This window comes from Monodon monoceros, unplaced genomic scaffold, assembly GCF_005190385.1.
Source record: "Monodon monoceros isolate NGI ecotype Baffin Bay Population unplaced genomic scaffold, NGI_Narwhal_1 Super_Scaffold_18, whole genome shotgun sequence".
Taxonomy (NCBI): Eukaryota; Metazoa; Chordata; class Mammalia; order Artiodactyla; family Monodontidae; genus Monodon; species Monodon monoceros.
Window position 1 is genome coordinate 112,430,887 of NW_021703774.1, and position 12,674 is coordinate 112,443,560.

Genomic DNA, 12,674 nt, shown 5'->3' on the forward strand with positions numbered 1-12,674 from the left:
ATGATCTATCCTTCTAAACCGTGAATTCCAGAAGACAATAATCTTGTCTTATGCCTTATTCATTCACAGGGTCTTTATTCATTTACTATTCAAATTTGATGAATTTATTGTTTAATTGATTTAATCATTCAATGAATATTTATAGTTTGTTATATGTCAAGTATTGTCCTACATACTGTGGGCCCAACAGTAGAGAGTTCAAATTAGACCAAAGTCTCTACTCTCATGGATCTTACAATCTATCAGGAAAAAAATATATAAACAGAATAAATAATTAAAATATATAGTTCCTCAGATGGTGGTAAATGCTGTGGAGGAAAAATAAAGAAGAGAAAGTGGAAAAAGCAGTTAAAAGTTTAGGGCTGTGGTTTTAGAGTTATTAGGAAGGGTCTCATTTATAAGGTAACATTTCAGCCAATGCCTGAAGTGCAAAAGCAATGTGACAATGCTGAGCAGGACACTGAGGTGGACAAAGCATGTAAAAACTAGGAGGCAAACTCTTCAGATGGGGGACCTGTAAGAATAAATTCCCCAATGAGGACAGTACTAATAGAGTTGAATGGGGGAGTGTGAGAGAGGAATTATAGGACGTGAAGTTAGAAAAGTAAGAGTACGGATTATGTAAGGTCCTGTGGTCAGTGGAAGAACTTGGGCTTCAATTCTGAATGAACATAAGTTGTCATTAGATTGTTTTGACAGAGGAGTGTCATGGTACAGTTTACATTTTAAAAAGATCATTCTGACTGCAGTATTTAGTGCAGATTGATTTAGGGTCAAAAGTGAGAATATGATGTCCAGTTAAGGTACTTATGAAGAAATCTAGGAGAGAGAGATAATGGTGGCTAGGACCAGGGTCAAGGTGGTGGTGGCAGTGAAAAGTGAAGTGATCCTAAATAGGTTCTGAAGGTAGAGCTCACAGAATTTGCTGATGGGTTAGATTTTAGGTGTGCAAGAGCGGAGTCAAGAGTGATTCCAAGAACTGTGTCTCAAGTAACAATTAGGATGGCACTGTCCTTAGCTTAATGTGGAAGTAAACACGGCTTCAGATATTTTGTTTGGGGAGGTGAAGGAGAAGGGGGAAGTTTAATTTTTGAAAGTGTTTTAGGCATTCAAGTAAGTAGTTCTAGGTGTTAGGGATATAGTTTAAATACGGCAAGTGTAAACAACAAAGACATAAGTCTCGTCAGGCTTCATCATGTTCATTTTGTTACATCTTCATTACCATGCATAGTACATTGCTCTTAAGTGCAATATTAACAAATATTTAAGACATGAAGGAACAAATGTTTTATTAAAAACATCTAAAATCCTGCCATGAATTTGCCTTTATGGGAGCTGTGCAGTAAGAGTACTTGAGGATAGGGCCAGGAGTTTCCTCAGAAGACAAAGCCAGATCTATTTGTTTCTGACCTCTATCCTTCAAGCAACTTGCTTCCTGTAACATGTTTGATTTTGAAGAGAGATAACCACGTGAGTCGACTAGGACATTAGTCAGAAAATAGACCTCCAGATAAGTGAACGAGTTAATGTGAACACAGTTTAGTTTTATCTATTAGAACACCAGGTCATTTTGTGTAAAGCAATAACTGTGATTTTTCCATAATTGATATTCAGATGTTTTTCTGACAATAATTGGCCAAGGTATTTGGCTACCTCTTGTAGCCACTCCTGAAAAGAGGAAGTTTGTTTTCCTGTTGCTCTGACAGGAAGAGGTGGATCTACATCATCAAAATGCAGAACAAAATTGTTAGGACACAAGCAAAAAAGAATGACTAAGTTAGTATAAGGTACTCTTTAAAAAATTATGTCTGTATATATACAAAGTTATGTGTGTGTTTATGTGTGTTTGCTGAGTTTCCAATGCTATAAACAAACCTCTTATTATGGGTTGCAGGCAGACTGACTTTAAAATGCTTATGTGACAGGTGAAACCATGGGATATGAGATGGGATCCAGATACTGCTACTTACCAGTAGATAACATAAGACACATTTTATTTTTGCTAAGCCTGAGATCTTAAATTCTAAAATGGTAACACACCTTTAGCTCATGAAGTTATCTCGAATATACATGAACTTTTATCCACCAAATGCTTTACAGTGACTGGTGCATAACAAACATATATTATTCAGTAATTATTAGTTATTACTGTTAATACTATTGTGTATGAAATTTTGTAGATTGCATAGAGAGTGTAGAAATTTTCTTTCTGTTCTCTACTTAGACTTATATGATACTAATCTTCCATATTATTGAATAGTCTTTAAAAGTAACATTTAAAATAGCATTTGTCATGCTTATTGTGTTCACTTTTTCCAGTATTCAAGGCTGTTTTTAAGAATCAATACACTAGTATCTTTTGTTAGTATTATGTCATCATGTTGGTATTTTAAAAATCTGAGATCTGTATCATTATTTTATACAAATGAAGATAACTACTATATAGTTAATATGAAAAGACAAATCAATTGCTAATCTATAAGTCTAGCCAGTTCTGCGCCAGTGAGTCCAAATAGGCAAATGTATTGTGATATTGCAAATCTTCTTTTTCAATGACAATTCTTACTCTACTTCAAAGACATTCCAAATAAATGAACTATGAACATAACAGTATTGTAACTGTTATTTGGTAAGTCTGCATCAACACTTCCATTTATCAATGATAAAATGAAAGAAAAGGACAAACCAGGAAACTACTTTTTGTAACAAAACCAAAATATATACTTTGTCATCAATCTAAAAAGATGATATAAATGAATTTATTTACAAAACAGAAACAGACTCACAGACTTAGAAAATAAACTTATGGTTGCCAAAGACAAAAGGTCAGGGGAAGGGATAAATTAGGAGTTTGGGATTAACATATACACCCTACTATTTATAAAATAGATAATCAACAAGGACCTACAGTATAGCACAGGGAACTCTACTCAATATTCTGTATTAACCTATATGGGAAAAGAATCTGAAAAAGAATGGATATATGTATAACTAAATCACTTTGCTGTACACCTGAAACTAACACAACATTGTAAATCAACTATATCCTAATATAAAATAAAAATCAAATGTAAAAAATTAAATAAACAAGTTTGCAAAGCCAGGAATAAAACACTAAAATCTTATTTTAAGTAATCTCCTCATACTTATCTAAAGGATGTGTTATTTGAAGATGAAAGACATGGAATGAAGTATCTGGAATTATTTTATAGCCTATCTCTGCATCATTCTATTGAATTCTATTGAAATGTGTAGAGTCCGGAGGAGCTTCTTCAGCAGCAGGCAATAATCTACCCAAAAATATACTTGTGAGTTAACATTGACACTATTGACACTTCTTTAAAGATAGTGCTTTTTAAAAAGAGATCAAATATCATTTTGCTTTAAATATTTCATAATTAAAACTATTTTTTCACTTTATAGTATTTTGGTTCACTGAAAGTACTTTATTATATTAATTTATATTTGAGTGAAAAGTATAAATTTACAATTCTACTCCATGCTTATTATATTTATAGTTTATTGCATTTGAAGTATATCATATATTTACTCTCATTTCATTTTGTGAATTCAAAATTGTGTTTGTTTTAAATAAAAGAATAGCACTGATATCAGCACTTTGAAATTAGCCAAAAACCCCACAAAATATCCATTTTGCCCTATTATTACTATCACTAATTTTATATGACCATACAACATTGACTAGTTGTGGCATAGTTTCCTTAATTATTTTCTTTTGGTTGAGTTTTTAAATTGTTTCCAATATATGAGTGCTATAATAAAATGGCTGTACATACTTTGGTGCATAAAATTTGTCAAAATGGAGGAGTGTTTGTTTTTGTTTTTTTAGAATATATGTAAAGGACAGGAACAACTGAGTCAAAGGTGAGAATACTCTTAAGGCTGTTGATAAACACTGAGAAATTGCTCTCCAAATCAGTTTAGGTGTTTGTTTTTGTTTTGTTTGTTTGTTTAACTAATTAATTAACTAACAATTGCAGAGAATTTGCAGTAGGAGGTCACTTGTGTCAAGACATTCTTAGGCATTGTTGCTGTAACAATAATCACAGGATGGATTTTACAGGACAGATTTTCACGGTGGGCAGCAATGACTAAGCATAGTATGTGACTCAAAATTCCATACTTATAGCTATAGCTAACTTATACTAACAAGACAGGGTTTGTCCCTGAGGGAACTTATGGTCTGATGTGGGTGATTCTACTTATACGTAAGTAGCAGCATTGAAGCAGGCCATGGTAAGAGTCAAAGTAAGGAAGTAAAGTCAAGCTACCTGGAGAATGAAGAAATTAAATTTCATAAACAATCACAAATCACAAAGCGAAGGGTGTCCCTCATCACTAATGTGTACTTATAATGTGAAAAAACTTTAAACTATTCTTATTTTGTTCCTTAATGGACCATTATATTGAATCTCTATTTTATTTATAACTGAAAAGTGTACTTCAAATTTTTCTTCATGCTTTCTCCCAAAACTTATTTTTGATTGAACCTCATCAGTATCAACACATTTCTCAGATAATAGGAATTGTAAAATAAAAAAGTTTATTTATGATCATGCAAAATAAATTTTGATATATAGCAAAAGATTTAGTATGCTTGATTAAAACGACTTCTTATCAAGATCTTATCAAGATCAAAATGTTATCCTCTTGCATGAAAATCCACCAGTATCTGCAAGAGAATATTATCTAATAATTGCACTTGAGAGGCAAAGCAGAACTCACAATTTTACTAACAAAGCTATGAGTTCTAAATATGTCGCTTAAACTTAAGATGTCAACCACTTAGAAACCAAAAGACGTTATCAATAAGCCACATTTACTTCACTCTCAAAGCCCAGGATCCTGTTACAGAAACACGTGTTGTAGTTATAAATTAATAAAATTTCCCATTATCACTTACAGCACACTGGGATGCTTTTTCATGCTACTCTGATAAACACTGTCTTATTTTTTAATGACTGTCTTCATAATCTATTAAAGTCACCATGTCGACCCTCTAGAAATATTTCAGTAACCCTTTGATTGAACAAAATCCTTATGGATTTCTTTGAAATCTTGAAGGTTTGTCATTATTTTTAATAGACTAAGCAAAATACTCAGAGGATGGAGACATGAGCAGTTAAATTACTTGGATTTGGGCTTGCCACACTGAGGTGCTTCTGTGTAGCATTCTTATTTTAATCAGGGACAATCTCTTTAATTTACAACTTAAGGATCAATTATCATAAGTTAATTATGCTCAAAGAATTGGGATAAAGAGAGATCTAACATTGTAAGATATTATCTCATAATAAATATTGAGAAAATATTTATTTTGCCCTAATTTTGTTTTAATCCCTGGACTCAATAAATAAGTGAAAAAAAAATCTGAAAATAAAGATTTTAATTTTGGATATTTGTGTTGTATTGATGTATGAAAGGCAGTCATACTTTTTAAAAGTTACTATATTTGTGTCTATGTAGAAATATACACACATATATGCACATACATATATATTTATACACATGTATAAATATACACATACGTAGATATTAATATGGGTATGTGTATGTGTAATTCCCTCAACTGAAGTTCAGGGCCATGTGGTAGCCCTGACTTATCCTAATGTTCTTACTTCTTGCCTGAGCCTCAGTTTCACTTTGCTGACAGTGTCTGATCAATACCTACTGGAAGTCAAGAACAAATTAGGTGGAGGCCTGGCATTATGTTGGTACAGAGTCCACTTGCAGACCACCATGGTATCCGTGGCTTTGTCCTGGGGTATCAATCACAACTCTGTACCCCTTCCTCCTAGCCTAAGATAATGGCTAAGTTGTGATTTTTACCACTGTGTCAAAAGCAGCAGGATGGAAGAAGCAGTGAGAAAAATTAGTCTATTTAAAGGAGGTTTCTAGAAGTGAAATCCAAACTTGTGCTTATACCTCAATGGCCAGTACTTAGTCTCAGCACTCCCAGCTGTAAAGTAGACTAGAAAAAGAGTAGGCCAAGTTCACAGCCTCAAACACAAGGTGCCATTTTTAGGAAAGACAGAAAAAGATATTTGTTAAGAAGCCACCAACAATCCCTGCCGCACCCCTCATGACAGGCTATGTTCTTTGTACCATTATTGACAATTATTTCTTAGTATAATGTTTTTATTTTAATTTATCCTTGCTTAACTGTACCATTACTGAAGTCAGGAACATGTCATATTAACTTGTATGATATGAGGACCAGGAACTGCCTGAAAGTAACCCTGAGGATTCATTCTAGGTTGCCCATCAAGATATCTTAGATTAGGAATTCTCTTTTCTCCATTAAGAGGCAGTTTTCTCTCCTACCCCAGTCACTCACAGGAGGAGCTAAAACCTCCCAACGGCCTTATAGTCCCCGATGTTAGGCAGCTGGTCCATGAAGCCAGATTTCTTGGTTCCCAGGAGTCTGTTACCCTCTGAAAAAGTCATTTTCTTAGGTTTGCCTTATAATAAGGGAGAACAGAAGGTCAAGTCCCCTTCACTGGACTCCAAACATGCAAGGTGTGTTCAGCAAAGCACCTATGAAGGGAAATTTGCAAGCCCAAGGTCAGAAATAGAAAAGCAAGTACAGGTCCTGCAGTCTTCCCATCATCCCCAGGGGAGGGCTGCTGGTCAAGGCTTTTCTGCTGTACATGAAGTACAGACATGTCTTTAGTGGAGAGAGCCCTGCCTTCCCTTTTGGTAGGGTCAATAGGAGACCAGTCTTGTCAGTTGTATAGGAAGGAATTATTGGTCAATTTGGGTGCCAAGAAGTCTGCACTTTGATATCAGCTGTTGATGAGAGCTGTCTGGGAAAGTACCTGGACCCCTTGGGTCCCCATGAGAAGTCAGGTTTGGCACAGCCTCTCCTGATAAAGAAAGCAGAGGGGCATCTCCAGTCCTGGCTCAGGAAACCCGGAATTAGCCCCTAGGACCATCCTGGAATATTTCTGATTGATACATTTTACTTTTGAATCTCCAGACTATCACACAGAATTTGCTATTCGGTAGATACTCAGTTATGTTGGCTGGAGAATGAATGAATGAATAGAGGATATCTGATGCTATACCTGAAAGCAACATTGAGAAATACACGAATACTTGAATTATTTGTTCCTTTATTTAAATGAAAAAAATAAATAAAGTCACCTTTGTATAGATTTGCTGACCCGTTAGTGTGTGTTTTCTCATGAAAGAGCAAACCTTTCTATGACCCTATCAAGGGAGATACAGAGTGAGCCTGATTGGAGTAATGCTAAGAGACTTTATCTTGGGAATTGCTCATCAGAAAGTCCTTTTTAACTTATCATATTTCTTTCAGTCTGATTCCAATCACCTTATTGAATAGTTCCTTTAATCATAAAAGAAAAAAATATTCATTATAAAACAATTTCTCACTGAGGACAAGAGGGATAAATAGGCCATTGCAACTGGTTTGAAGGCGCATGGAAGAGCAGGAAGGCCAGGCATAGTCAATGCTGAGTTTCCTTTTCTGATAGAGATATCAGGCCAGGTAGGTGAAACAATGTCTTTGGCTTCAGATGATTAAAGAAATTTGGCATCCCTTGGGTATATGATGTCACTGGAAGCCAATGAGAATGTGGTCTTAGCAGTGATAAATATGATCTGGAGCACCGTTCTCCAGATAAAGCAGAGCACTTCAGAAATGGTTTATATTCTATTGTTCCTAGTGCCTTAGTTAATTATCAGACACATTGTACAGACTACTGCTTTTATTGGGTAATAATATTTGGAGATGATTCAGTGTTAGAGTGATTTGATACTCTAAGTACAGATTATTGGGTTGAGACACATAATACACATTAAAAGTTGCATCTAGGCAAGTTACTTTACCATATACGTACTTTTTCAGTGCTCTGTAGCACTCCACATGAACCAGGAAATTTACTTTTAAAGATTTGCTAAGACTAGAATAATTTGTTGGCATGTTATCTCTCAGTGAATTTTTTGCACAGTGAAGGTATGAGTTACAATTCAGGGATAACTCTGTTAGGACTGAACATTTTATGATGACAGAAGTAAAAAATTAATCCATTTTTTGTTGACAGCCTTATAAGTCCTTTAAAAGAAATAAAAACAAAAAGAGAAAGATGATATTTAGCCATTCTATTGACAAGGATAGTAGGGAAATGGAACGAAATTAGTATATTTACAGGACAACCTCTAAGACCATAATTATGTGGTTCCTCTCAAATGCTTTGGTAATGGACCACAGGACATTGTAAACAAGACACATCGCTTAAAAATTTTACACATCAACCTTAACAATCTTAGCACTGAAAGTATAAACAATACATAAAGTTAATTTCAGCCTTCAAAAACAAAAAGAAGACAGTCAACAGAGGATTCATGATTTTAAGGTAATATGAATTGTTTAAAAGTTTTTAAAAGTACTTTCTTGCAAGTATAAATAAAACTCTTTAATTCTCATAAATATGAGGGTAATGGAGGACATATCACAAAATTCATTGCTAATGAGAGAATACTGAAATTATTAAAAGTAAATGAAGAATAATCATTAAAAAGAAATTTGGCCAATAGTATAAAGTAATATCCTAGAAGTCAAATAAAAACTACTGAAGAGTGTTTAACATGTAGCTTATTTTTTTTTTAAGGAGAGGAAGTGCCTATGTTAACAAAAATGTCAACTCTTTACATAGAAATCTTATTTTTATTTTCTGATTTAAATAGGCAAAGTGAAAAAAAACGCCTTGAAATAGGATATCAACTTCAGGATTAAAGGGTCAATTATGTGATAATAATTAAACTGCAACTTCTATCTTTCACAGCTAGACAATTTCACACCTAAACAATGTCATTACAATTATAGTTTAGAATTCTTTTAATTTTAAACCTATGTGTTTATATCAGTAAAGTTACCTATAAATACCTGAATATCCACTAATGAAAAGAAATTAAAACAAAAACCTCTTGATCATTCAATGTCCTGGACTCAGCAATCATGTTTGTCACAAAAATAAAATAATGTGAGAATTTTTTTTTCATATCATTACTCTTTGCACCATAAATAATTTTGTTTACATTTCACAAATGAGATTCATTTCCAAAATATATCATTTTAATTACATTTTCCCTCTGTGGAACTCCATTCACAGAAAAAAATGTTCTTGGAATTATCACTAACTGATCATCATTTTAGGTTTCCATCACTTTCTTGTAAGTCATTGAATAAAACAAATGTGCTTATATAATTTCATATGACAAAGAAACCTATTTTTATTCATACATTTAAAAAATGTCATTATACTAGTTACTAGAAAAGTAGTAGATTAAGTATAACTAAAATTTGGAAAAATCAATAACTATTTCAGAATTCTGAAAGAGAAACTAGTGCAACTGGTTTGTGAATAATTTTTGACATATATGAGAACTAAACTCTGTTATCTTAGCCCTTGTTTGACAATGTTAATGTACAAGTTATATATCAATGATGCCTTTACATTACCATGACTTTGAGAAGAGTAAATGTTACCTTTAAATTTTTAAAATTATTTCTGTATAGGCAAGATTATTTTAGCAATTGGTTGGCTAGAGACAGTACTTTTATATTCATTTATGGTTGTAGATGGAGATGAGGGGACAACTCATGGTCTGACGTCCACCTTTAATAAGAGTTTTTTAAATGAGATCAATTACAAATGACTATAAGCTAATGTATTTTATTTAGACCTCCAAATAGCTTTCTGTTTTTTAAGCCAATCCCTTCTTACAGAAGGCTATTAATAAAACAGATTACAATAGGAAAATTAAATCTTGTCTGAGATTAAAGGTTTGTGACAAAGTAGTAAGTAAAGAGTAAGAAAAAAGATAATTCTCAAAGTGGTAGGAAGTTAATAATGATGACCCCTGGAGATTTGAACCAGAAGCTTGTGTCTTCAATATGCATGTTAATAATAATGGATGATAGTCAAGAACAAGCAGCTGAAATATGCTGACAGTTTGTAATTACAATATTTAATTTTGCTAAAAAAATTAAGCCATATGGAGAATTGTAAGAAGGTATAATAAACTAGTGATTGAAGAACACAAAGGTAGATGAAATGTAATATAAAGCACAAAGTATTACATACTTAAAGAAATAATTTAAATTACTTGTACATCCTGATGGATTCTGTAACCTCTCAGGATATTATTTTGGACAACTCAATGAAGAAGAGCAATCAACTATAAATAAATCAATGCTACAACATGTTAAAAGCATAGCTAAAAAGTACGACAATATCAAATAGATGGTGATTTTAGCATGGTTTCTACTTTAGAAGTATTGCCATTTTTAAAAAGTGAGGTCAGTTTCATATTTTTGTAACATGGAAAGGTTCAAACAAAGGAAAATACATTAATAAAATAACATAGAAGTCAGTTATAATGCAAACAATTAGCATAATGCACATGCTTCTCTTTTTTTGGCCAATGCCTGGCTTAAAAACATAAGTTCCTAAGTGTGGCTGCTAATTTATAAATCTTTATGAATATAAACCATAGAACAGAAAAAACATACAAAACAGAGAGATTTGCAAATGTTAAACAGAATAATGGAAAGTTTTAGTGGGTTTTATGAAGGCCACAAAACAATTGAACAAACCAGGCTGGGAAGGAACTCAGATCTCCTCTCTGCCAACCAAGGTTGAAAATTACCAGATGCTTTTTGCATCCCCTTTCACTAAAAACAATTAGTACCATAAAAGCTATTTAAGTGTTTCTGTTTGTAGTTTTGGAAACTCAATGTTTAAATTGTTCTTTTAAATACTAACTTGAGTTTTATAATTAGAAAATTAAGTTGTTAAAAGTGCCCCAATGGAAATGTGTATTAAAACATTAAAATTGTTTGATACAAGATGTCGACAGACACATAGACTCAATATAGATTGAGAGTCACAACTTACCAGCTAACTAGGTTCAGGAATTGCAGCATCTCTACTCCGACTATTTAAAGTCATCAGTTTAACAGTAGACAAAAAAATGGTTCCCTACCGTTTGGGAACTATAGATTACTCTACAGTTAACTAAGAGTTTTCCTGGCTTTTTCTTTAAATTGAAATGCAAAAGATTGTGATTGGCTATATCCCAATGACATGAAATGTATCTAGAAATCTAAAAGACATTTGAGGCAAACAGTTAATCTCCAAAATGAAAGATTTTTCATTTCTGCTAAACTTGACTACACACTATTCTAGGTATTTATTAATTTATTTATTCCTTCAATCAGCACCTTTAAAATTACATGCCTATTATCCTCGAGACACTGTGTGAGGTGTCATGAAGGAAAAAATAATTAGATTTCTTACCATCAAGTTCTAAGAGTCCAGGTTAAGAACCATTAATAGAGAAGTTCACCTCGTGGAACCTCAATCCTTATCCATTCGTCGAACTTCCCTTACAATGAGGAACTGATGTCCCACTTTGGTAAAACTCTTCTTGGTGTAAACATTGAGTGTGTTGCCATCCAATTACTCTTCCCAACCTTACATATAACTCAATTTTCTTTTTCTTTTTTTTTTTTTAACCTTTTTGCCGTCCTTTTGCCAATTGTACATTGTTAATTCTAGGTTTGACTAAAATTGACCTGTGGTGGGAAAACATGTTTGGTAAACTGTAATCCTTTTGAGGGTCTTATGGGAATAGAGACAATATGAAGAAATGAGGAGCTACCTAAATTAAGAAATTGGTGACAAAGTTTCCATAGTTGAGAAAATTCAAATGATGTGTGAGTAATGATGATATTTAGAAATATAGTCACAGAGCTGGCCAAACACTTAGAATTCAGTCAATGCTACCAACGCTCAGGTGAGGAATCAGACAGTCTCACAGATGCCTCATGAAGGGGGTCCAGAAGATGCATGTGTTTCTCGTGCCACTCTCTGGGGCACCATAAATACATCCATGGATAAGGTCTTCATTTCAATTGTGTACTAATTTCCTATATTTGATGCTTTAAATATTAAAGGTACTAAATGCCTAATATTTCTGAAATGTATGTTAATGACCTTAACAACCCACAATAATCTACTAAGGCAGGCATTGTTATTTCCATGTTACAATGGGTAAACTGGTCCCCAAAGAGGCTAAAGAATCTATTCATAATAAAAGTTAGCGCTAAACCCAGGTCTTCACAGTAAATACTTTCCATAACAAACTTCAACCTGACCAAGAACCTTCCAAGGAAACCTGTTTAAATCCTGGCACCTTACAGACAGACCCAACATAGAACTAATCATGGATTTGATAAGATCTCGCATTGCAGGATGAATGTTTATACTAGTGTATTAAAACTGCAATTAGGTAGGCAGCTTAAAATGATTTTACTTCCATGTGTTATATTTAGGCCAAAATCAAGCCTTAAATGATTGTTATATCTTCAAAAGACTAGAAATGTCTCAGTGGTACCCAAATGAAGATCGTTGATAACATTTTAAACTTAAAGTTCTATATTTCTTTGAGAATACTTCTTTAACATATACTTTTCTCTCACAAGTAAAATATTTGGAATGAAAATTCAATATATTTTTTTTCATTAATGTAAAGACAACATATCCAAAATTATTCAGTTATTATATTTATTTCTTATGAAAATGACTGAGTAATAAATTAAGTAATTTTGATTTTTACAAAGAACG